The sequence below is a fragment of the Bos taurus genome, chromosome 23 (genome assembly GCF_002263795.3).
Source record: "Bos taurus isolate L1 Dominette 01449 registration number 42190680 breed Hereford chromosome 23, ARS-UCD2.0, whole genome shotgun sequence".
Classification (NCBI taxonomy): Eukaryota; Metazoa; Chordata; class Mammalia; order Artiodactyla; family Bovidae; genus Bos; species Bos taurus.
In genome coordinates, this window is record NC_037350.1 from 15,708,084 (window position 1) to 15,733,729 (window position 25,646).

Consider the following 25,646-nt stretch of genomic DNA (forward strand, 5'->3'; position numbering starts at 1 on the left):
CAATCTAGTGAGTCTGGCTGGAGAATCCATGCCCCTAACTACTTTATTCTACTACCTCTTGTGCTGATCTATGAGTACAAATTGACTTATTAGTTGTTGACTTAGTGAGGAAGGGGGACAGAAACTACCCCATCCTGGAAGCTTGGGAGTGAGCCTGCACCCTGGGGAAGGAGCCGGGCATTTTGAAGGATACCTCTGCCTCGCCCTTGACTGGGACTGACATGCCCAGAGCAGAGTCATCCGGGACCTCAGGCCAAGGTCAGATACAAGCCGGCTGGCTGTCCTCCATGGAGGCAGGTGAGCTCAGTGCCGGGTCAGGGCAGAGGAGTTCCTGGAGGGTTGGCTGATCTGCCTGGGAACTTCACCAAGCACCTCCATCTCAAAGGAACAGGGGCTCCCCTCATATTTCATAAAAGAAGGGGGAAAAAAAAAAAAAGACAAAGCACTGACCAGGGCCACTATGGGGAGGAGTTTCTGCCCAGGTGCATTCAATTAGAACAAGTTGCTCAATGAAATGGGAAATGAGAGGCGGGGTGGGAATGGAATGTCACAAGCCAGATGAAAAGCCCCAAGGAGGAAGGAAACAATGATTTCTTTCCCTTCTTCCTTCTCCCACTCCTCCTCCTCTTCAGCACTGAAATGTCCCCCTCTTAGAACTGAGCAAGTGAACAAGGTGATGGGTGAGGCCCATCACCCCACAGGCTACATTCTACAGCTCAGTTACCTTCGGACCCATTCAGATGACAGGTAGAGAGGCGAGGCAGCTTGGGTGGGGGCTGGGGCAAGTCTGCTTGCCTTCAAAGCCGGGCTCTACCTTTTCTTTTTTTGTTCCGTGAGAATAAGAATAGTTTCAGCCGCAAAGGGGTTCTGAGGACTAAATAGGCAGAAAGCATCTTGCCTGTGCCTGGCCCACTGAATGCCTGTGAGCATTCAAAGACGGTAATTTGTTGCTATTACTATCATTCCCTCTCTTAAGGAGTACCCTTTACTCTATGAACATACACCCAGAACCCCTCAGAGAAAAAGTTTGAGCAGCAGGAGCCATCCTTCTAGAATGGCAGCTCCATCACATTTCACAGTGTAAAGTAAGCGGTCAAGGGGACGGTGATGAACACTGGAGGGCTTGGGGCCACCTCACTCTGTCCTTCACCTACCCTGGCTGTGTGACTTTGGGCAAGTTGTACCACCTTTCTGTGCCTCAGTTTCCTTTTCTGAAACTAAGAATGACAGTAATGAAACTGTGCTTCTGTGGCATGGTTTTGTTGCTAAGCAAGCCTGTTGGGTTTGGTAGTTAGGCAAACCTGCTCTCTTGAGTGATCATTAACTTGCAGGGGTCTCCTACACTTTTCTTACTTCAGTCCCCTAGTGGGATTAACTCTTTAATTACTTGCTTTGTCCCTTTACTCTGTCTCTATGAGTAGTACCTCCCCTTCGAGTGGCTAGAAGGATGGAACACACTCATTCGTGTGAAACACATGAAACAGTGCCTGGCATATGGTGAGCCATTTTTAAAAAGTTCATTCTGATTGTGGTACTTACAGACACAAACTGCTTTATGTGTACAGACTATTTATAATAAATGTAACACAATAGATGTGGAGGCACATGGAAAATAAAAATGCCAGGGATTACTGTAGTGGTGGTGAAGATTTGGCAAATTCTAATATATGAAATCTGGTCTGATGGCCTATTATCGGATATCCTAGTTTTCTGAGAACTGGAGACACTTATATGAATACTATTCATACTGTTCCCAACCCCCCACCCCCAACTTTTTACTTGGAAATATTTCAAAACTACAGGAAAGCTGCAGGAATAGCAGTGACCACTACCACACCTTTCACCTAAACTCTTATGTGTATTTTGCTTAACTATTTGAGACCTAATTACAGACATTATGATTTCTCATTTCTACATGTTTCAGTCTGGGTTGCCCAAGAATGCAAGTCTCCCAGTAACCATGAAACAATGATCCCAATTAGAAATGTATACTAATACAATACCACAATCTGCATACCAAGGTAATAACCAGCTATTCCAGTAATAACCCTTCATAGCTTTTCACTTTCTCAACCCAAGATCCATTCAAGGACCGTGTTTGCAATGTAACCTCTTTAATTTCCTTTACTCTAGAACAGTTTCTGATCCTTTAAAAAAAGTTCCTGATGTACTTCCCCGGTGGTCCAATGGTTAGGACTGTGCTTCTACTCCAGGGGGCACAGGTTTGATACCTGGTCAGGGAACTAAGATCCCACATGCCTTGCACTGTGACCAAGGGGTGGAAACGTCTTTGAGAACACTGGTATTTTGGAAAGCCAGTTGTTTTACACAATGTGCTCCAATTTGGATGCATCTGATTGTTTTCTCCTGACTAAATGAAGATTAATAAATATTTTAATATTTCTGGTAGAAATATTACCTAATGATGTTGTGTTCTGAATGTATATTTTTGAGTGGAAAAATCAAGCACTAAACCCAACTGGGGGCTTCCTGGGTGGCTCCATGGTAAAGAATCCACCTGCCAATGAAGGAGACACGGGTTTGATCCCTGGTCTGGGAAGATCCCACATGCCGCAGAGTAACTAAGCCCGTGCACCGCAACTACTAAGCCTGTGCGCCAGAGTCTGGGAGCCGAAAATATCGAGCCCACATGTTGCACCTACAGAAGCCTGAGAGCCCTGGAGCCCATGCTCCACAGCAAGAGAAGCCACCATAATAAGAAGCCTGTGCACCGCAACTAGAGAGCAGCCCAAGCAGTGAGGAAGACCCAGCACAGCCAAAAGTAAATAAAATAAACAAATTTAACAAATTAAAAACAAAACCCAAACATTTTTTTGAGGACTCAGGAGACACTTCAGGGCTTACAGTGATCAAGGTCACTATTTTCAGCATCTGCTGTACAATATTTTAGATCTGTACTCTTCAAAAGTTCTTGTTCATCCATTCCTCAGTAAAAACGGAGCATACTCTTCCAGTAGATATGGAAGACTTAATTTAGAAACTATGTCCAAACCTGCTACTCTAACATATTATGTCCATTATACAACACACTAAAAAAATGTAAAGGATAAGACAAAAATACATAGATCAGAATTTTTCACATTTTCTTCCCACTCTACAGTGGAACATCTTACACCCAGTGTTCACCATTATTTGTTTACTCAGCTCCCAAGACAGGCTTCGCTACTGATCGAAACACTCCCAGTGAGCCTGGACGGACCTTAAAAATGTCAACACAGCACTCTGGGCAGTGCTACCAAATCAGAGCAGGCACATGAGCTGACCTGTTTTCTGTTTCTGTTTTACCCAGGAGGCTGCCTTCTTGACAAGTTCACACAGCACCTTTACACCCAACTTCTCCAAAATGGAGATCCTCAGCTTTCCTTAAAAACCTGCTCCTCCCACCAGCTTCCCCCACATCAGCACATGGCAACTCCATCCTTCCAGCTACTCAGGCCAGAACACTTGGTGTCATTCTTGACTACTCTCTTTCAAGTCCCATATCCACCCATCAGCAGACCATGGAAGAATCTACTTTCAAAATATCTGTAAAATTCAACCCTCTTTTCTTCTCTTCCTCTGCTACCTCCCTGGTCCAAATTCAGTTCTTTGTCCTGACTGGTCTCCCACATCCAAAGCATTACTCATTTCTGGTTGGTCCTATGTCCAAAATACATCTCCAGTCCTTGCCTTTTCTCTGTTTCCGCTTCTCCCACCCTGGTCTAAGCGGCATCATCTGTTGCCTGGATTGGGCTGGTGGCTCCTAACAGGCATCCCTGGTCCACGCTTGCCCCCTCCAGTCTAGTCTCAACCCCCAGGGTTCTCCATTCGCTCCTGTAATTGTCTCTCACTCACCCTGCTCTGGCCACACTGGTCTCCTTATTGTTCCTGGACCATACCAGGCATACATGTTCCCTTTGTATTTGCTGGTCCATCTGCCTGGCATGTTCTGCCCCCAGTGGCCCCATGGCCCTGCCTTTGGGCTTTGACTAAAGTCACATTTCTCTTACAGCCTTTCCTGGCCATCCTACTCCAACCCTGATTGCCCCTGGGCCCCTTCACTGCTCGATTTTTCTGCTTACTACTAATCACTGACATACCACACCTTACCTCTGTGTTCTATTTGTAGTTTGTCTACTCTACCCCACTGAAACAGAATGCTGCCTGGTTCATAGTAAGTGTTTAAACATTTTTTGTTTTGCCTGAATAAATGAATGCATGAATGAGACAAATTGGAAGTGAGAAAAATACCAGCACAGTCACATGGTTGAAGGCTGCTGCGTGTGGAGGCAGGTCTGGAATTAAGCACCAGCACTTCCAGCTTTCCTGGATGGCGGTGGGCACAGTGGGTCCTGACAACGGAAAGAGCCATCAGGCAAAGTCACAAGGCTGGTGGCTTGGACCGGGGGGACTGCTGTACCCTAAAATGTGAGGTCCATGGGCATCGAGGTGGAAAGCAGCTGCACGTGCTACCTCATCAGAGTAGGGATTCGAATGCAGCTGGGCACCAGAGCATGAGTTATAATCCTGAGTAAATGTATTTTTAACAGTTTTGTGCACATTCGAAAGTTGCGTGTGCACCAGAACATCAGAGCTGGGCCTTTATCAAGCTTCCTTTTAAGATACATTTATTTAATGAAAAACTATTAATTTTGAAAATATGAAGTAGGATGTGGCGGTTGTGAGGGCACCATGTGAATGACAGACAACTGGGAATTCATGGAAGAGGAAGAAAACAGCAGATTTTGGTAATTCCTCGGCGGTCCAGTGTTTAGGACTCTTCGCTTTCACTGCAGGAGCCGTGGGTTTGATCCCTGCTTGGGGGAAATAAGATCCCATATGCCCCGGGGTCTGGCAAAAAAAAAAAGGCAGAATTTTGAACCCAAAGACTTCAGTTTAAGTCCCAAGACCTGGTTCTGTGCCAGCTATAAACCCAGAACCCAGCAAGTGCTTTAACTCTGGAAGCTTGTTTCCCCATCTATAAAAGGGGATAACAAGAGCCCAAACTGCTTAGGGGATGGTTCTAAGACCAGATGAAATAAGGCACTGGTTAAAAAACACTAAGTTGGGACTTCCCTGGCAGTCCAGTGGTTAAGGCTTTGAGTTCCCAATGCAGGGGACCCAGGTTTGAGCCCTCGTCAGGGAACTAGATCCCACATGCCACAACTAAAAATTCTTCATGCCACAGCTAAGACCTGGCACATCCAAATAAATAAATACTAAAAACAAAACAAAACAAAAAAACAAAAACAAAACCCACTAAGTAAACTGTGAAGTGCTAGGCAAATCTAAGGGGTGATTCGAAGGAATATCATGGAGAACCAGTAGGGATGGGGAATCCTACCCTGCCCTTCTTTGTGTGACCCCCAAAGCCCCCACTATCACCACCCCAACTTCAGCCTTGCAAACAGAACCCAGATTTTGTTGTGATATCAGATGACTGTTTCAGGAGAGGCTGGACACTCCTCTGTCTCAGAGGTTAAACCTAAATTATTCTAAACCAAATCAAGACAATTCCATAGCTGGTTTAGGAATGGGCAGTTGTCATATTCTGGCCATAAGGTATGAAATAAGTCTGCTAAGGGGCTTCACTAAATGCAGCGCAAAAGAAAAAGACTCATTTCTGCCTTATGTGAGAATGGAGTAAGATATGCTAAAATTTACTGGATGCTTACTATGTTTCTAAGTGCATGATTCTAAGAGTTTAAAAAACTAATTCATTTAATCCATATAATATTAAACTTCTGAGGTAACGGATTATTACCATCCCATATGACAGAGAGGTTAAGCAATTTACCCAATATCAGATACCTATGGGATCTGAAACCAGGTTTGGCTACAGAACCCACACCCTTAGCCATGTTGCTGTGATGTCCAGAGGAACCGCAGCCATCTTGCAACAATGAGGGAAGGAGCTGACACCTGAGGATGACAGCTGAAAGATCAGAATGAATTTCTCCCCCTAATGTTGTTGCACTGCTGATTTAACCAAACTTGGGACCACCTACCACGGGCTTTTTGTGATGTGCGAGATAGTAAATTTTCCTCATTGTTTAAGTTACTTTCACTCCCCAAATAAAAGTTCATTTCTCTACTCTCACCCGCACGATAGGACACCCTTCAATAGCAAATAGGCAAAGAGCTCCACCAAACATTCAAGAAAACAGTAATTTCAATACAAATACTGTATTGTATTGTATTCAATACAATACAGCAATTTCAGAGAATATAAAAGGAGGGTTCACATCTCAACTCATTTTTAGTATAATTTTGATTCCAACAAGTGCAATATGAGAAAAGACAATTACCCTTATGAACATGAATTGTAAAATCCTAAGCAAGATATTAGCAAACTGACTCCAGCAATATATAAAAAGGGTGATATGTTATTGACTTTATACAAAAAATGCATAGTTTATTTTGAATAGAACCACTATATTTTATCACACTAAAAGATTAAAGGGGAAAAAAACCATATGATCATATCAACAGATGCCAAAAAAGTTTTTTATAAAATTCAACATCCATTTACAATAAGAAAAAACTCTTGTCAAAGTGGGGATAGATGGAAACTTTTCTAGTCTGATATAGGGCATCTATAAAATCCTACAGTAAACACCTTATTTAGTAGTGATGCACTGAAAGTAAAGTAAGCAAAGTGCCAAGGATGCCAAGCCACTGGACGCAACTCTGCAGGCTTTAGCAGAGGCTGCAAAAGACCAAAGGTTACTGGTTCCTTCTCCGTGGCCGTCCTTTGTTCTCAAGGCCACCTGCGCCCAATGATCTCAAGGTAGACCATCATCTTCCCACCCCTCTCTTGCACATTTTTTAAAGCTATCAGTTATCTCTTTTAATTAACTAATTCAGGCCACATGGTGTGGCATGTGGGATCTCAGTTCCCTGACCAGGAATCAAACTTGCACCCCCTCCACTGGCAGTGCAGAAGCTTAACCACTGGACTGCCAGGGAAGTCCCCTTAACTTGTACATTTTTTTTATGACTTGCATCATCTTTCTTCAGAGTCCTCAGATTTTAAGCTCTAGTGCCATCTTAGAGTTCTTCCCTTATTGGGTTTCCTGTACCCAATTAGTTCCCTGGGCCAATAAAACCATTCCCTGAAGCTCACTTAGACCCCACTATTCTTATTCCTCTGGTAGGCTTTTGGCAAAGTTCCCAAAATTTGCCACGAGTGGTCCAGTGGTTAAGAATCTGCCCGCCAATGCAGGGGACATGGGTTCGATCCCAGAGTCAGGAAGATCCCACAGGCCTCGAGGCACCTATGCACTGCGCCACAACTACTGAGTCTCACAGTGTTCTAGGGCCTAACAGCCGCAACTGCGGAGCCCAGGCGCCGCACCCACAGAAGCTCGAGTGCCTTAGAATTGGTGTTCCTCTGAAACAAGGGAAGACCACCACAGTGCGATGCCCGTGCATCACACAGAGAGCAGCTCCTGCTCTCCTCAGCTAGAGAAAGCCCTCTCCCAGCAACAAAGACCCAGTACAGCCAATAAATTAATTAATTAATTAAAAAAAAAAAAAGCCTTCACCTTCCAATGCAGGGGGTGCTGGTTTGATTCCTGGTTGGGGAGCTAAGATGCCACATGCCTCAGGGCCAAAAGTCCAAAACCTAAAACAGAAGCAGTACTGTAACAAATTCCATAAAGACTTTAAAAATGGTCCATATCCAAAAAAAAAAATACCAAAGCAAACCCCCTTCACAGCAGAGAGAATTCGTCTCTCTGAAGAATCCGTTTGCATGATCTAAAATTGCTTTCTGTAAACCTGAAAGTCTAATGCATGCATGCTCAGTTGCTCAGTCATGTCTGATTCTTTGCTACCCCATCAACTGTAGCCTGTCAGGCTCCTCTATGCATGCGATTGTCCAAGCAAGAATATTGGAGCAGGTTGCCATTTCCTCCTCCAGAGGAACTTCCTGACATAGGGATTGAACCCGAGTCTCAAGTCTCCTGCATTGGCAGGAGACTTTACCACTGAGCCACCAGGGAAGCCCAAAGTCTAATACTCTGTCTTTAAAATGTATGTACATTTGGCATGAGCTCCATAATACAGCCATAATTGCTAAAATATAAAAATAATGGTTTAAATTATCAATGTTAAGGAAAATGAAACTCCATGGAAGCCATATACATCATAAGACTGACCCCAAAGGAGTTTCAAACCTTCTTCTGAAAGGCCGGGGCTACATTACAATTACAGAAGCCTCCCTCAGAGGCTCTAGGTCTTCACCCTGCTTCCAGATAGATTCAGGATCCATGGCCCAGAGCCATCAGATTAATCTCTCACAGACACACCTTTCATCTCCAGTCCAAGGACCTGCTTATCAGTCAAATTTAAAAGTCAACCAGCCTGCCTTTTAAAGTTCTTCAAGAGTGCCAAGGCACCCTATCCCATTTTATCTCAGCTGGAGCACTCCAGCCCACCTCAGAGCCTTATCACCCAGCACTGGCATCCTGCTCCTTCCTTCAAATCTACCTCTTTCCTTTAAGGCCTAGCTCCTGATCCACCAATTCCAGGAACTTCCAAGGTTGTAAGATTGAAAGATTCACAGGGATTTTGAGCCAAAAAGGTTGATGACACCCAGTCATACACAACCAGTACGACACCCAGGCATACAACCAGTAAAAGGGTGTTACAACTGCAGCCATGAAATTAAAAGACACTTGTTTCTCAGAAGAAAAGCTATGACAAACCTAGACAGCATATGAATAAGCAGAGACATCATTTTGCCGACAAAGTTAAAGCTATGGTTTTTCCAATAGTCATGTATGGACGTGAGAGTTGGACTATAAAGAAAGCTGAGCGCTGAAGAATTGATGCTTTTGAACTGTGGTGCAGGAGAAGACTCTTGAGAGTCCCTTGAACAATAAGGAGATCAGACCAGTCAATCCTAAAGGAAATCAGTCCTGAATATTCATTGGAAGGATTGATGCTGAAGTTGAAGCTCCAATACTTTGCCAACCTGATGCAAGAACTGACTCATTGGAAAAGACCCTGATGCTGGGTAAGATTGAAGGCAGGAGGAGAAGGGGACGGCAGAGGATGAGATGATTGGATGGCATCACGGACTCGATGGACATGAGTTTGAGCAAGCTCCGAGAGCTGGTGATTAACAGGGAAGCCTGGTGTGCTGCAGTCCATGGGGTTGGAAAGGAGTTGGACATGACTGAGCGACTGAACTGAACAAACTGTGCTCACTGTATTCCCCAAAGGTTGGAAACTCCTGGGAGTAGGTATCACATTTATTCCTAAAGTTTGTTAACCTCCTGTAGGATAAAGACATGGCTGTGGTTCCAGACTTCCTGCTCAGGCAACTCCCCTGTGTGGAAGGCCTTTGCTCCACCTCTTGTCAGTCATTTACACTGGCAAAATCCAGTTAAAGATTCCAAAATCAATAACCTCAGATATGCAGATGACACCACCCTTAAGGCTGAAAGCGAAGAGGAACTGAGAAGACTTTTGATGAAGGTGAAAGAGGAAAGTGAAAAAGCTGGCTTAAAACTCAACATTCAAAAAACTAAGATCATGGCATCCAGTCCCATCACTTCATGACACATAAATGAGGAAACAATGGAAACAGTGACAGATTTTATTTTCTTGGGCTCCAAAGTCACTGCAGATGGTGACCACAGCCATGAAATAAAAGACACTTGCTCCTTGGAAAAAAAGCTATGACCAACTTAGACAGCATATTAAAAACCAGAGACATTACTTTGCCGACAAAGGTCCATCTAGTCAAAGCTATGGTTTTTCCAGTAGTCATGTATGGATGTGAGAGTTGGACTAGAAAGAAGGCTGAGTGCCAAAGAATTGATGCTTTTGAACTGTGGTGTTAGAGAAGACTTTTGAGAGTCCCTTGCACTGCAAGGAGATCAGACCAGTCAATCCTAAAGGAAATCAGTCCTGAATATTCATTGGAAGGACTGATGCTGAAGCTGAAGCTCCAATACTTTGGCCACCTGATACGAACAGCCGACTCACTGGAAAAGACTGATGCTGGGAAAGACTGATGCTGGGAAAGACTGAGGGCGGGAGGAGAAGGGGGCAACAGAGGATGAGATGGTTGGATGGCATCACCTACTCATTGGACATGGGTTTAAGCAAACTCCAGGAGATAATAAAGGACAGGGAAGCCTGGCGTGCCGCAGTTCATGGGGTCACAAAGAGTCAGATACGACTGAGTGACTAAACAAGTGTTGTTAATGAGCAGAAAAGATCCATACTTCCCCCAAACACACAAATCCAAGCCAGGTGACTTTTCTTTTTTAAAAATATTATTTATTTATTTGGCTGTGTCGAATTATAGTTGTGGCATGCAGGATCTAGTTTCCTGACAAGGCATGGAATCCGGGTACCCTGAACTGGGAGCTCGTCGTCTCAGCCACTGGATCATCAGGGAAGTCCCAGGTGACCTTTTCTTCCTTTTTTTTTTTAAACATTTCCTCCAAGAGTGTTTGTATCATTTATTCTCTTATTCATTCATTTATTCCACAGATCTTCACTGACACCCGATCAAATGCCAAGAACCTCCTGAGGCCATGAACTGCGGCACGCCAGGCTTCCCTGTCCTTCATTATCTCCCGGAGTTTGCTCAAACCCATGTCCAATGAGTAGGTGATGCCATCCAACCATCTCATCCTCTGCTGCCCCCTTCTCCTCCCGCCCTCAGTCTTTCCCAGCATCAGTCTTTTCCAGTGAGTCGGCTGTTCGTATCAGGTGGCCAAAGTATTGGAGCTTCAGCTTCAGCATCAGTCCTTCCAATGAATATTCAGGACTGATTTCCTTTAGGATTGACTGGTCTGATCTCCTTGCAGTGCAAGGGACTCTCAAAAGTCTTCTCTAACACTACAGCTCAAAATACAATACAAGAACAAATAAAAGACAGCTCTTTTCTCTTAAAGGGAACACAATCTCCTGGGGGAAACAAAATGCACTTTGCTTTCCTTCTTAATAATTTACCTTTACTAGATTCTTTAATTGACTCAAGTATGTGGCTTTGGGGGCTTTGACTCATCCTGTGGCCTGCAAGTTCTCTGAAATCAGGAATTGAATCTTCTAAATTTTTTTGTATCTAAGTAGACTATGTTCCAGTTAGTAGCATTTGTCCTAGTATAATTATAAATGGTGCACCCTTTCACTCTCAAAAGTGTTCCAGATTGGAATAACAAGTGTTGCTAAGGATATGGAGAAAGTGGAGCCCTCCTACACTGACTGCTATGGGAATATAAAATGGTGTAGCCACTTTGGAAAACAACTTGGAAGTTCCTCAAATGTTAAACAGACAGTTACCATATAACCTAGTGATTTCACTCCTAGCTAGATGCCCAAGAAAAAATAAAAACATACATCTACACAAAAACTTGAATACAAATGTCAGAGCATTATTATTATTCATGATAGCCAAAAAATGTAAGCAATCAAATGTCCCATCAACATATGAACAAATATAATGAATCATATTCAAGAATGGTCTAATGAGTGGAATTCAGACAATGGAAGATCGCTGAGACATTCGTAAAAAGGAATGAAGGGACCTCCTTGGTGGGCCAGTGGTTAAGAAGCCAGCTTCCACTGCAGGGGGCGAGGGCTGGAGAAATAAGATCTTAGATGCCCTGCAGCATGGCCAAAAAATAAATAAATAAAAAATAACATAACATAAAAAGGAATGAAGCACTGATGCATAGTACAACATGAATGAACTCTGAAAGCATTATGGTAAGAGAAGGAAGCCAACCAAAAGCCCCATGCATCGTATGATTCCATTTATATGAATTGTGCAGAATAGGCAAATCTATGGAGGCAGAAAATAGATCAGTGGTCAGCCTAGGTCTGGGGTGGTGGTGCTGATGAGGACTGACTGCTAATGGGTACTGTATTGCTTTGGGGGATGATGAAAATGTTCTAAAATTAGATTATAGTGATGATTGCACAAGTCTATAAATATCCTAAAAACCACTGAGGTGTGCACTTTATATAGGTGAATTCTATGATATGAAAATTATATCTCAATAAAACTTTTTAAAAAGCATTCTAGACTGGGGACTTCCCTGGTGGTTCACTAGCTAAGACTCTGTGCTCCCAATGCAAGGGGACCGGGTTCGATTCCTGGTCAGGGAATTATATCCCACATGCTGCAACTAAGAGCTTGCATTCTGCAATTAAAAGATCCCACGTACTGTAATGAAGACTGAAGATCCTGCGTGCTGCAACTAAACCCTGAAACAACCCCCCAAAATAAATGCATACCCAAAAAAAGGCATTTCCGATTGGATAATAAATTATATGGTCACCTTTTACCTAGGGAGGCCTTAGCATGAATTATTGAGAGCACAAGGTCTTCTGAGTTAGACCTGGGCCTGAATCCCACCTCTGCCACTTAACTTGTTATTATGTCCTGGGAGAAAGCCTCAGAGACTTGTTGTAATGTAAATAAGGTTATGCATGAAAAGGGCTGGGAACCTCCCAATCCCGTGTTCAAAGTCCTCAACTTCTAGTGGCTATTGACACAGGGAAATCTGATCTAGAATGGATGGAGGGACTGATGGGTGGAGCAAGCCTGAAGCAACTCAAAATTCAGGGGACTCATCCCACAAATGGTATGTTCTTCTTAAAAAGGAACTCAAGGAGAATCAGCAGATTGGGTTCCCCGCTGCCACCCATTCTGCTTGGTCATTCTGCCCACACATCTGGGGCTCTATAGGGTGCAAAGCCCTGGGCTGAGCTTCCTGGAGAATAATGGGGGAGAGGTCAGGATCTCCACTTTCAGGAGTTTCTCCCCCCACCCCCCGACTCCCCCCACCAGCCCCCCCACCCCCACCCCCAGCAGTAGGAAGCTGGGTGTGTGCAGAGGAAGAGGAAACCTGCACAGAGGCCATGTAAATAACCCCCGGCTGACCGGAAGCACCGCTAGCTGGTCTGAGTGTCTCTAAGCAGATAACCCAGACTTGGTCAACCGTGTGCCCTCACTGAAATGTGTCCTCTATCACCTACCATCGGACACTGAGGTGTGTCAAACAGTCCGAGGGATGCTTTAATCAAAACACTCTTCCACAGTCCCCCACCCCCAGTTAACCTGCCTCTGGAAGTACAAACATCTTCCAGGCCTTAAGGCCCTGGTTTTCTCTTCTCACCTAGCACACCTCTTAGACCTCACTCCATTCCTTCAGCCTCAGCTCTCACGCTTCTCCAGCTCTAACCTCCATCCCAAACTCCCAGCCCACACCACATACCTGATGTCACAGAGACGCCTCAAGCACAAGATGCTCAAAACCTGTCCTCAGTGAACCACGATCCACTGTTTCACCACGTGGATGAAACGTGGACAGTATTCTTTCTCAGCTCCTCTGGCTCAGGCTCCACATCAACCTACAAGCCGATCCTGTTACCTCTTCTTCCAGCCATCTCTGGAATGTGGTCCCTCCACTCTGCCTCCAGCACTCTTGCCAAAGCTAGGCACTCCTGCCGTGCTCTCTTCCCACGGTCCTCCACCTCCATTCACCCTCTCAGCATGAGTTCCCAGGATTGCCCAAGTACTCTTTCAAAACTTCAGGAATGCACACACACTTCCTTTGCTTCTTTAAACCTTAAAATCTCTATGTCTACAGGGCAAAATCCAGATCTCTTATCTGAAATGCACATGCAAAGTCAGCCATTTAAAAAAAAAAAAAAAGGTTGCCATGATCTACCCTAAATTCTCTCTCCAGTCTTATCTCCCCAACAACATGTTCCACCCACCCCCACCTATACTCCTGGCCACTGAAGGGTCCAACATGGATGTTTCTGCTCAGCTCATACACTTCTTTCTGTCTAAAACCCCATCTCCCCACCGCTCTTAAAATGCTCCATGTCCTTCGAGGCCAGCTCATACACCACCTCTGCAGAGACACCCGCCTCAGTTCTTCTGCTGAAGTCTGAAAGGAGCTGTGGGATGAGACACAGAGGCCACTCTGACCACTGACCAGCCGGGGGAGTTTGCCTTTGCGAAGCCACCATAATCCAGGGTCTGGTCCTCACCTTTGCAGGAAAAAGCATTATTCTTATTATTATTTACTTGGCTGTGTCAGGTCTTAGCTTCAGTTTCCTAGATTCGGTGCAGGATCTTTTAGCTGGGGCAGAAGGGATTTAGTTCCCTGACCAGGGATTGAACCTGGGCCTCCTGCGTTGGGAGTTTGGTGTCTCAGCCACTGGACCACCAGGGAAGTGTCCGAGAAAGTGTGCTTTTTGAAGCTGCCGGGGGAGGAGACACAACTGCACTGTCTCCAGTAAATACCAAGGAAAGAAATGGATGGACAAAACAGAGAAACAGAGCCGCAGATGAGTAACAGCCAATCTGCCTATGCCGTATTTGACGTGGGAAGTCAGACTCCAGCCAGAGTGTGGCATGGTGAACGGAGCAGCCCGCCCTCAGCCAAGGCAGCCACTGTCCCCCCAAAAGACCATGTAGAGTAATGGCCCACAGTGAGAGTCAGGAGTTACTGAACTGGGGTTGAAGACCCAGCTCAGCCACTTTGTGATTCTGGATGACAACCTAGACTCTTGGCTTCCTCATCAGTCCAAAGGGGCTAGGGATCCCTTTGTCCTGGCTATTCCATCTGCCTGGACCACCCTTCCCCTAGATTCCCACACAGCTCCCTTCCCCCCTTGTCTCCTGTCTCTGTTCACTGTTCACCTTATCAGAGACGTTTCCTGACCTTTCTAGATAAACAGGAACCCCTTCTCTCACCCCGAGCATTCTTACCTCCTAACCCTGCCACATCCAGGCACCAGGGCTGGACCAGAGGAAAGTGCTCAACAAATGTAACAGAATGGATGAAAGAAGCATACAGACCTCAGAGAGGCATGAGGATGTAAGGTGTACAGACCCGAGCATGGCCCGCACCAAGCAGTGTCACACTTTATGAGGAGAGCCTCCAACTGCCATGTACCCGCTACCCAGAGATGCTGAAGGGGAATTGGGGGCTCAGAGTCTTGTTGGAAAAACAGACAGAAACCTCGGGAGAAGCGTGCCTGCTCCAGCCTATGTGTGTGTGGGGGTCTACGTGCGGTCTTCCAGCAAAGACTTAGTGATGCTTAGTGAGGTGTGAGAAACTGGAATATTTGTTATGTGGTTCAGCACAGCCAACAGGTAGGGCCCAAGACAGGATGGCGGCAGGAACAGAGGCCAGACCGAAAGCGGGGCTGACCATGAAGGGCCCTGTGGCTGTAGCAGTATCTGAGTTGTGCTCCAAAGGCAATGGAGAGCTATTAAAGGGTTTTCATCTGGACTAGAGCCTGAGTACAGAAGCGTTCGGAGTCTGGAAAGGAGCAAGCTGAGTGAGCAGTTAAGAGGTTCTTGTAATAACTTGGCGAGAAATTGCAAGGACAGCTTATGATAACAGAAGAAATGCAGGAGACAGAAACACTAAAAGTCAGTGGCCATTTGAGTGGTGGCCAGGGAAACAGTCCAAGCTGACCACCCGGAATCTGGCTTTGACGATGTGATGAAAGGTGTTTCTGTTTCTTCAGATTAGGAATCTATGTGGAAGAACAGATTTAGAGGGAAAGAGCCTTTGAAGTCTCCATATTCACAGAAAGTCCCACACTGGCTGGACATAATAAATAGATGCCCTTTACAGAGTTCTTACTGTGTGCCTGGAATACCAAGTCTATTTTCATTCTCACAACAATCATTTAAGATAGCTGTTACTATCCCATTTCACAGGTAAAGAGATGGAGACTAAAAAATAAAATAACTTCTAAGGTCCACAGCCAAGATGGACCCAGCTGGACTGTGAACTCTGGTCCTAGCTGACGATGCCCTCCTCTCTCCTCGACCTTGACCTTGACGTCTTGAGTCTGGACATCAGGGATACAAAACTCTGAAGTCCTTAGCACAGGCAGCCCAACTCCGGACTGGAAGCTGCCACCGAGGAAACCTGGTGGATTGGAATGCAGAGATACGCCACACTCAAGGGGTAAGCAGAGAAAGAAGAGCTTCTGAAGGAAATTAACCACCAGAGAGGTTTGGAGAGAAGGAAGAAAGAAGCACAGAGCTGATGCCAGGGACTTCCCTGGAGGTCCAATGGCTAAGACTCCCAGTGGAGGGGGCTCAGGTTCGATCCTTGGTCTTGGAACTAGATCCCACATGCCGCAGCTAAAGATTCCACGTGCCACAACTAAGACCCGGTGCAAATAAATAAACACGTTTCTTTTTTAAAGAAAGCTGATGCCAGATCAGGACTCCCAGAGGTCAGCAGGGGTGGGTCCTCTCCCTCAGCCCAAGCACCCCCTCCACCAGCCCCAATGACGCATTCTTTCTGTAGATATGTTAATAGAGGCCAAGGGTTAAGGGCAAGACTTCCTTGGCTCCCTAAGCCTCTGGATCTCTTTAAATCAGTTTGCATATCTCTTCCAACCCATCATGTATGGATTTTACAGTTTACATCAGAGCAGAGGATGTTAATGTCAATTTCTGGGAAGTTTCTCCCAGGCGGACCTTCTGCAGTGTGGAGTGGGAAGCTGCTGCATAGCACAGGGAGCTCATCTCTGTGCTCTGTGATGACCTGGAGGGGTGGGATAGGGTGGGATGGGGTGGGGGGGCGGTTCAAAAGGGAGGGGATATATGTATATGTATACATACATAACTAACTTATTCGGTTGTGCAGCAGAAACTAACACAATACTATAAAGCAACTATACCTCAATTTATAATATATACAAATATTTATATTAGGCCTTTCAACTCAGACCTAGATTTAAATAGAAGCTCTTCTGTATGACCTTGACCCTCAGTATTCTTACCTATAAAATGGGGATAATATAAGCTGCTCGCAGGGGTGGTTCTGAGACAGGGCAATGCATCTCTGACGTCCAGTTTATAGTATATGTTGTCATTATTACGTTGTCTCTAATTACTGCTTGGCCTCATACCTGATCACCTGGGGAGCTTGAGGAGAAGAATTTTTTTTTTTTGGCCACTCTGCACAGCTTGTTGGGATCTCAGTTCCCTGACCGGAGGCTGAACCCAGGCCACATGAATGAAAGTGCCGAACCCCAACCACTCACTGGACTGTCAGAGAAGTCCCAAGCTTGTGAAGAACTCTGATACCTCTGCTCCACTCCAAGACCTGGAGACCAGCATCTCTAAGCCTGCGGCCCAGGTTTGTATGCTTATCCCCAGGTGGCTATAAAACACCTCCCGGGCTGAGAGCCACAAGTCCCCCTTCACCCAGGAATTACTCTCTTCTTCCCCTGATGCCAATATACCTCCGCACTGAATTTCTCAGTCGATCCGGGAACTATCCCTTAGAAAGCAGGTCTGTCTCCCAAGATTGGAAATTCTCAGAAGAGGGCCACCCCCTCCTAGGATGAATGTGGTTATTCCCAAACCAACAATCCACTGAGTCATGCTTCTTATCCATTTACAAGAATCTCATTTTCAGAGGTCACCTCGGCGCTTTCTAATGTATTCACATATTCCCTCATTTACTGTCGCCCCCTTTAGCTCTCTGCATTAGTCGCTCAGTCGTGTCTGACTCTTTGTCACCCCATGGACTGTAGCCCACCAGGCTCCTCTGTCCATGGAGTTCTCCAGGCAAGAACACTGGGGCAGGTTGCCATTCCCTTCTCCAGGGGATCTTCCTGATTCAGGGATCAAACAGAGTTCACACACATCTGGGGTGAAATTAGAACCAATGCAAAGAAAAGACGTTTAGCAGGAGTTCATCCATGTCTCCTCCGGGTATTAATATCTGCTTTGTAATTCATGACAACAGTAGTTATATAGCAACAGTTATATACACTGTATGTCAAGTGTGGTTCTAAATGTTTTACATAGATTAATTATCTTAATTCTCAAATTTATTGTTATCCTCACTTTACAGAGGAGGAAACTGAGGCACTGAGAAGTGAAATGACTTGCCCAAGGTCATGCAGCTAGTAAGAGGATCCCAAATTTCAACCCAAGGAATCTGCGTCTAGGATCTGGATTTAATGATTCAAGGACAAGCTAAGGAGACTTGGACTGGACAAACCCCCTGCAGCCTCAAACCAGAGACCACAGAAGAAGAAGAACTGACCTTGTCCCCAGGCTTGGGGAGAAAGCGGGAGGAGGAGGGGTGAGTCCCAGGAAATCAGACCAGGGGGTCACAGCTGACCGCAGGCCAAAGGCTTCCTGGATTCCCTGGCAGACGAATGAGCAACATGGAAAAGACATTCCTCCAGGAAAAGACAACATTTTTGAGGGTTTTTCGGCCTCATCTCTGATTTCAGACCCATGGTTTCTTTGCTGAGTCATGGAGGACATTGAAAGGGATGGGGCGGTGGTGGAGTAGCATGTCCCCTCTCCCAAGGCCGGACTGGCCAGAGGCCTCCTGGGCAGCCCAACTCCCTGCCCTTGGAAGGCTGACACCACCCAGCACCTGTTCTAAAAATAGTTCACCAGGAGGAAGTAGCTTCTATGCTATTCTTCGTCTTCCCCTGAGTCTCTTCAGTGAATAAATTAAAACACGTATGAACGCTTGAATGAATAATCAAGTCAGTAAGTAACACTTACTGATCCCCTACTGAAAGCCTTGGAATCAGACACTCCTTGGTTTCCAGCTCTGCCACATGACCCTAGACAGGCGATGGAGCCTCAGTTTCTTCATGCATAAAATGGGGGGGTATGTGGGGACTTCCCTGGTGGTCCACTGGTGACTCGGAGCTCCCAGTGCACGGGTCCTGGGTTCGATCCCTGGTGGGGAAACTAGATTCCACAGGCTGCAACTAGGATCCAGTGCAGCCAAATAAATAACTAAAAAAGTATTTTAAATGGGGGGGGGGGGGCGTGTTTGTTTCAGCCTACAAGCTTAAGAAGAAGGCCACAGGAGGTAAGACAGGCAAAGCTCTTGGCACCCAGTGGACATCCCATAATGGTAACTCTTGTGTGCCAGGCACTGAGAGGGGTTGGAAATCAAAGAGGAATACCCCACGGCCCTCTAGTTGGCAGTCTGTGGGAAGGGAAGTAGAAATACAATGAATCAACACAACGGATGGGTACCAGAAGACAGGCCAGGTCCCGAGGTGAAGGACACAGAGAAGAAAAAGACCAGCTGCCAAGTTGGGATGGGGGTAGCTATGGAAGATTCTGCTAAAGTCTCTGGTGCAGGGCTTCTCAGACAATCCCCTGCACAGAATCACCCAGGACTTGGTGAAGATGCAGACTAAGATTTAGCAGTTCTGGGTACAGCCTGAGAATCTGCATTTCTTTTAATTTTTATTGATTTCTGGCTGTTCTGGGTCTTTTTTTGCTGCACGCAGGCTTTCTCTAGTTGTAGCAAGCAGGGGCTACTTTCTAGTTGCAGTCTGGGGACTTCTCATTGCAGTGGCTTCTCTTGTTGCAGAGCACGGGCTCTAAGCGCAGGGGCTTCAGTAGCTGTGGCACACAGGCTTAACTGTCCTGTGGCAAGTGCAATCTTCCCAGACCAGGGATGGAACCCGTGCCCCCTGTACTGGCAGGTGGAATCTTATCCACTGGACCACAAGGGCAGACCAGATTCTGCGTTTCTATCCAGCAACCCCAGCAATTGAGGGCCAGGGGTCAAACTTTGAGTCCACGGCAAGGCAGCTGACAGCTGGCCACACATTCACAGATTCCTCTGCTACTCTCTGTATCCATTTTAGGACACCTGCTCAAGGTGCCTTCAGAATGTGTTAAACTGAGCCCCTCCCCAGATCCCAGAATCAAATTCTCAGACACACTCTGGTAACTCTTGTCCATTAAGGTTCATATCCTTGAAGATGGTTATTTATTTGCTTCCTCCAGCCTTTCCCCTTTCTAGGCCAGATCGTCCAAATGCTTCAGATGTTTTCGCATCCGGTATTTTGTAATGAATTCCCTTTAAAAGGTCATAGATTTAGGAGAAAGAAGTTTAATTATTAGCCTTTTTTTTTTTTGAGCCTTTTATTAATGTAAACAATTTTCATTCCATCTCAAAGAGTAGGAAAGGGGAAGCTATTAAAAAAGATTAGAATTTTTTTTTGCTGACTTGTCATAAAACAGTGATTATCGACAAAGATAACATTTAGCTGACACCAAACAGCATAAGACATATGACTAATTTGAAGACTATTTTCGATAAATCACTGCATCAGAAAACACAAATTGCCCTAAAATCATATGGTTCACATACGGCAGGAATTCTGATGGAGACTTTCCCAAATGTGACAACTACAGGGAAGCCTGGCTTGCTGCAGTCCGTGGGGTCGTCGTACAGTCAGACACGACTGAGAGAATGAAGTGAATTGAACTGAATCCTAATATTTATATGACATTACCAGTCACTTGTAATGCCAAAATAAACTTCTAAACTATGGATAATTTTAAAAAACTTCCAATCAACTGTGCTAGGTAACTCTGGGTTATCTTTTTTATTTTCTCTATGGAGATTGTCATAAGACACAAAAAAAGGAAGATGCAGCCAAAAGATGTACGGAAAAGTAACATAGAGGAGAATCAAGTAGTTAACACAAATGTTCTATTATTTTTCTGGATTTTGTGATGTTTGTGACATTTTTGAGTCTTCACATTTGTTCTAGTATGTCGAGATTTCATTTTAAAATCTAAATAAATATTCGCTTTTGTACCGTTTATATTTGTGATATTTGTACTATTTTTCTTAAAGCGGGCCCCCCAAATTATATAAGCTTTAGGCCAAACAAAATCTGAATCTAGGGACTTCCCTGGTGGTCCAGCGGCTAAGACTCCATGCTCCCAATGCAGGGGGCACAGATCCAGTCCCTTGTCATGGAATCAGATGTCCCACATGCCACAACTAAGATCCAGAGAAGCCAAATAAATAAGTAATAAATAAAATAAATATTAAAAAAAAAAAATCTGAATCTACCCTGAGCAGAAAGTACATGGGCTTTGGGGTTAGTCCTGGGCTTAAATCACAGACCTACCCCTTGCTGGTTATATGCAGTATGGCCTTAGACAAATTAGTTAACTTTCCCTGAACCACAGTTTTCTCCTTTATCTAAAATGGGATGGTAACATCTATCTCTCAGGCTGGTCTTAAGGATTAAATAAGATGCTGCATGTAAACTGGCTATTATGTGGTCATCTCAATGACCTTGTGGTAAAGAGAGAATTGAGACCATGAGAGGTTCACTTGAGGTCACACAGCTGAGGACATGTACTTTACAAAAAAAAAAAAATCTGATTTCAAGTTTATATTAACAATCCTCCTTCCTCTCCATCTCCCCCACCCCTTTCAAGACAGGAAGCAAAAAGCAATCCTGTGTTATCCCTGAGCCCAAGAAACTCTCACCCATCCCTCTTCACCAAAGAGAGGTCAGAGCTGTTTCTCACCACCAGCACCACCCGCCTCCATGTGGGGAACGTGAATGAGCACCCCCCCGACACTGCCTGTGAGAAATCGTGAATCAGATGAAATTAAGAAATACTTGGCCTTTCGTTGAAATCATATAGTTGGTTACCAGTTTTATGTTCTCTTTTTTCCACCAACTCAGACAACCCCAAGATTCTTCTCTTTTTTCCACAAACTTGTGCCAGTTTCTTTACCAAAATTATCTCATTTCTTTCTCACAGTGGCCCCATATGCTAAATACTTATTACTCCCATTTTGTAGGAAAAGAAACTGAGGCTCAGAGAGGTGAAGCACCTTGCCTGGATATGAATCCTGGTCTGTCTAACGTCAGAGCTCAGGCTTTTCATTATCAGGCCACTTTGTCTTCCTGCCAACTGTCCCCTCCTATATTTCTCAGGGGGCTGGCTTTCCTGGTGACTCAGTGGTAAAGAATCAGCCTGCAATGCTGGAGCCGCAGGAGATGCAAGCTTGATCCCTGGGTCTTCAGGAAGATCCCCTGGAGGAAGGCAAGGCAACCTACTCCAGTATTCTTGCCTGGAAAATCCCATGGACAGAGGAGCCTGGTGAGCGGGCTACAGTCCAGAGGTTCACAAAAAGTTGAACACAACTGAAGCAACTTATTAGCACGCATGGGAACATATTTCTCAGGACAATGGAATTGAAACGACAATTAGAGAATCCCGGTGCCTGCACAGGGCCCCTGAACCCCAGCCTTGCCCAGTGGTGCCAAACTAATCCCTCCTCCCTTCAACCTGTCTGCTGACTCATCCTTTTGCTCCAATCCTCCCAACAGAGTAGAGCTAAGAGCTGCCTGCCACTTGAGGAGCTATGGGGTAGGCATCAGAAGACTCTAGTTCTAATCTGGTTGGGCTACCATCTCGCCCTTAGGAAAGTCAGTGGATCTCTCTGGATCTCCTTTGCCATGATTTTAAAATAAGGTAGGAAAAGAGACTCCCAAGATCCTTTGCAATTCCAACATTCTCCAAGTGAGCCCACCTGGTATATACATATGCAGGTAAGTGAACATGTTCTTGCTGATTTACTGAAGACTCCTCCCTCCCAGAGATAGAGTGTCCTCTATTTACAGTCCACCATGAAGGTTACAAAGTAGACATGGGGGGTAACACGATGTGGCTGCGGAGTTAGATTAGTCCTGGCCACCCCTGGCCCTGGCTACATGGTCTTGGGCAAGCCCTTAACCTCTTGAAGTTTCCTTTTCCTCCTCTACAACATGGTGGTCTCAGGATTTCCCCAGTGGCCCAGTGGTTAAGACACTGCGTTCCAATGCCAGGGGCATGGGTTCCATTCCTGGTCAGGGAACTAAGGTCCCACATGTTGAGGGGTGTGGCTAACATTTTTAAAAAAACAAACAAAATGGTGGTCTTACAGTGGTTCCATCCCATAAAGTTGATATGAGTATAAAAGCGATGGAGCCTGGAAAGCTCTCAGTGCCAGAAAGAAGACTCAATCAATAAAGGCCATTACAATAATTACCATGTGTGATGTCCTCAAGCTTCCTTGTCTGTTTTTGACCTGGGATATATGGCTCCCAGGTGGCACAGGGATAAAGAATTTGCCTGCCAATGCAAGAGATGCAAGAGACACAAGTTCGATCCCTAGGTCGGTAAGATTCCCCTGGAAATGGAAATGGCAACCCACTCCAGTATTCTTGCCTAGGGAAATCCCATGGACAGAGGAGGGCTACAGTCCAGGGGGTCACAAGAGTTGGACACAACTTAACAATTGAGCATGCATACAGACACTGAAAGGAATACCCCAGAAGGGAGACTGAATTGTTGGAGAGGGGCAGAAGGAGCAAGGGACATGGGATGGACAGATGGTGAGACTTTGGATGGCTGCACCTGGCTGATCTGGGGGAAAGAAGGGCCTCACCCTCTGCCCGCCCCACCCACGGGTGTCTGCACAACATCAACGAGATGTTGGGCTGGAAAATGCTAGAAAACATGAAAATATCCAAAGTGGGAATGACAGATATTTATGAAATGCATTTCAAATTTTCTATCTTGGGAGGCAATGCCAAATCCCCGGGCTCAAGCATAGAGTCTGTTCTTTCCTTCTCTCCACACTGGCACCATTCCTAATCAGAATTTCATTCTCCATTCAAGCAGTCAACTCAAAGTCTCCAACTCTTCAGCCTCAGGGAGCTCAGCCCATCTGCTCTAAATCCTTTAAAACAAACAAATAAACTGGTAAAACAAACAACATTCCTACCATTTCTCTCTCTTAAAAAAAAAAAACTTGGCATTTATTTAAAATGCTAAAAAATGGAATCAACCTAAATGTCCAACAATAGGGGATTCATTAAATAAGTTATAACCTTATAATAAACTATTATACTACAATAGGATATTGTGCTATATATTATGGTTGAATATTATAATATCAACCGTGGATGTAGGTATTTAGCAGTGTGACCCCTGGAAGTAGACTGACCCCAGGTCTGCTACCTAAGTTGTGCGGCCTGGACAAGTCTCTCTCTGCCTTAGGTGTGTGTTGGAAAACTGACAATAATAATAAAAAAGAGCTCCAACTCCACAGTTGGACTTCCTGCCCCATTTAAATCCCAGTTCTGCCATATTCTAACAGCTGTACTATCTTGGACAGGCGAATTAAGCCTTCTGTGCCTCAGTTTCCTCAACTATAAATGAAATCTACCAACAGGATTTGGGGAGGTGCAAATTAAAGAAAAGATGTAAAACCCTTAGAATAGTACTCAGCACAGCTAATCAGATACCGTCTTTTCCCACCCCTACCCCACTTCTAAGCCCCTCCAAGTGATTTCTAAATATAAATGCACATCCAAGTCGCTTAGAAGGTGCCACCTCAAAAAGGCACACCTGAGGCTCTCCAGTTGTGCAGCATCAGCATGCATCCAGCTCAGATGGGAGCCTTGGCAGGGGCCTCCGTCATCCGTCAGCGCTGGCTGAGCAGGCCCTGACCCTCGCCCCTTCCCCTCTGACAGTAGCAGCTGGGGGTTGCTGGGGTTCAGTCCGGAAAATCAACAGCCTGAGCTCAGGGTCTGGTGAGCCACGTGATGGGGCGCGCTGCCCTTGAGCTTAACTGGAAGCTCGCCGGCTGGCTGCAGCGGGCTCCTGATGAAGGGTCCCAAGCGCCCTCGTTACCCTCAACAACAGCCCGACTCGGCCGGGGTCACAGGGGGGCAGCCACCTGCTGAACCACAGCACGGTTCAGTTCCCACCTTAGCTCTTCCTCTGGGTAAACCCAGGCCCTGTCATCAATGCAACCCTGAAAAGGGGGCAGGGAGGTGGGGGGGGGGCAATCTGCTATTGCTCTTGAGCTTAACTGTCAATTTCCCACTGTTTTGGCTTCCAGCAGAACCACGGTAATTCATACGGCACATTACATTTTTCATAATGTACACACACACGATCCCATTTTAAAGTGACAATCGTCATTTACGTGTGTACAATGCTGAACCATGGTTAGAAAGGGCTTTCTCCTCCGCTCATTGGTTTCATCTTCACAAGAACACTGGGAGCTGAACTGGAGAAACTGGAGCGAGGTGAACATAGCGGGTGTTGCCTGGGGAGGCAGCTTCAAGGCCACATGGGCAGTGTGACCTCAGGGAGGGCACTTCATGCCTAGACCTGCCTCCTCAGTCTCTGAAATATGACCACCCAGCATGTCCAGAGGAGCCTCCACTCCTGGGGGCACCAGGGAACCAGCACTCCAAGAAAGCGGTGCACCCCACACAGCCAAGTATTAACCGACAGTAGGAGACACAGTTTGCTGAAAGACCAAGACAGAAGCACCCAGGGGCCCTCAGTCAGCACGTTCTCTCCCAGTAGGCTCTTCCCCAGGGGCTGGCGGAGAGGAATCTGAAGGGACTTGGTGAGTGAGGGGGTGAACTAAGGGAAGGGGTCTCAGTGCTGGGGATACAGCCTAAGTGGTGACTCTTATCCACAATAGGGAATAATCACCAGGCTTGGCCAGGCCACCTGTCTACTCAGTGACCTCTTGCCGCTTTTAAAAATTATCCAGGGCTGGGAATTCCCTGGCAGCCCAGTGGTTAGGACTCTGCACTTTTCACTGCTGTCCTGGGTTCCAGCCCTGGTCGGGGAACTAAGATCCCATAAGCCATGCAGCATAGCCAAAAGGAAAAAAAAAAAAAAAAAAAGTCTCGAGGGCTAACAGACCTTTCTCAGAAAATAGGTAGATATGTTAGCTTTCTGGTCCAATGACAATTAGGCCTTGTTTTTCTGGAAGCTATTCTGTCTCTTTAAGGTAACTCTGTAC

General features: G+C 45.7%; 1 protein-coding gene across 4 annotated transcripts in view; it reads right to left on the bottom strand.

Annotated features, from left to right (window-relative positions):
• The window catches only part of CCND3 (cyclin D3), a 94,592-nt gene that overhangs the window by 9,434 nt on the left and 59,512 nt on the right, over positions 1-25,646 (bottom strand). For 2 of the 4 annotated variants that reach the window (XM_005223493.4, XM_005223491.4), the window contains exon 2: positions 7,548-7,627. The exons of the other annotated variants lie outside the window; for them this stretch is intronic. The gene's annotated coding sequence lies outside the window, so the exon portion shown is untranslated. The remainder of the gene's footprint in view (positions 1-7,547; positions 7,628-25,646) is intronic. 4 annotated transcript variants of the gene reach the window in all.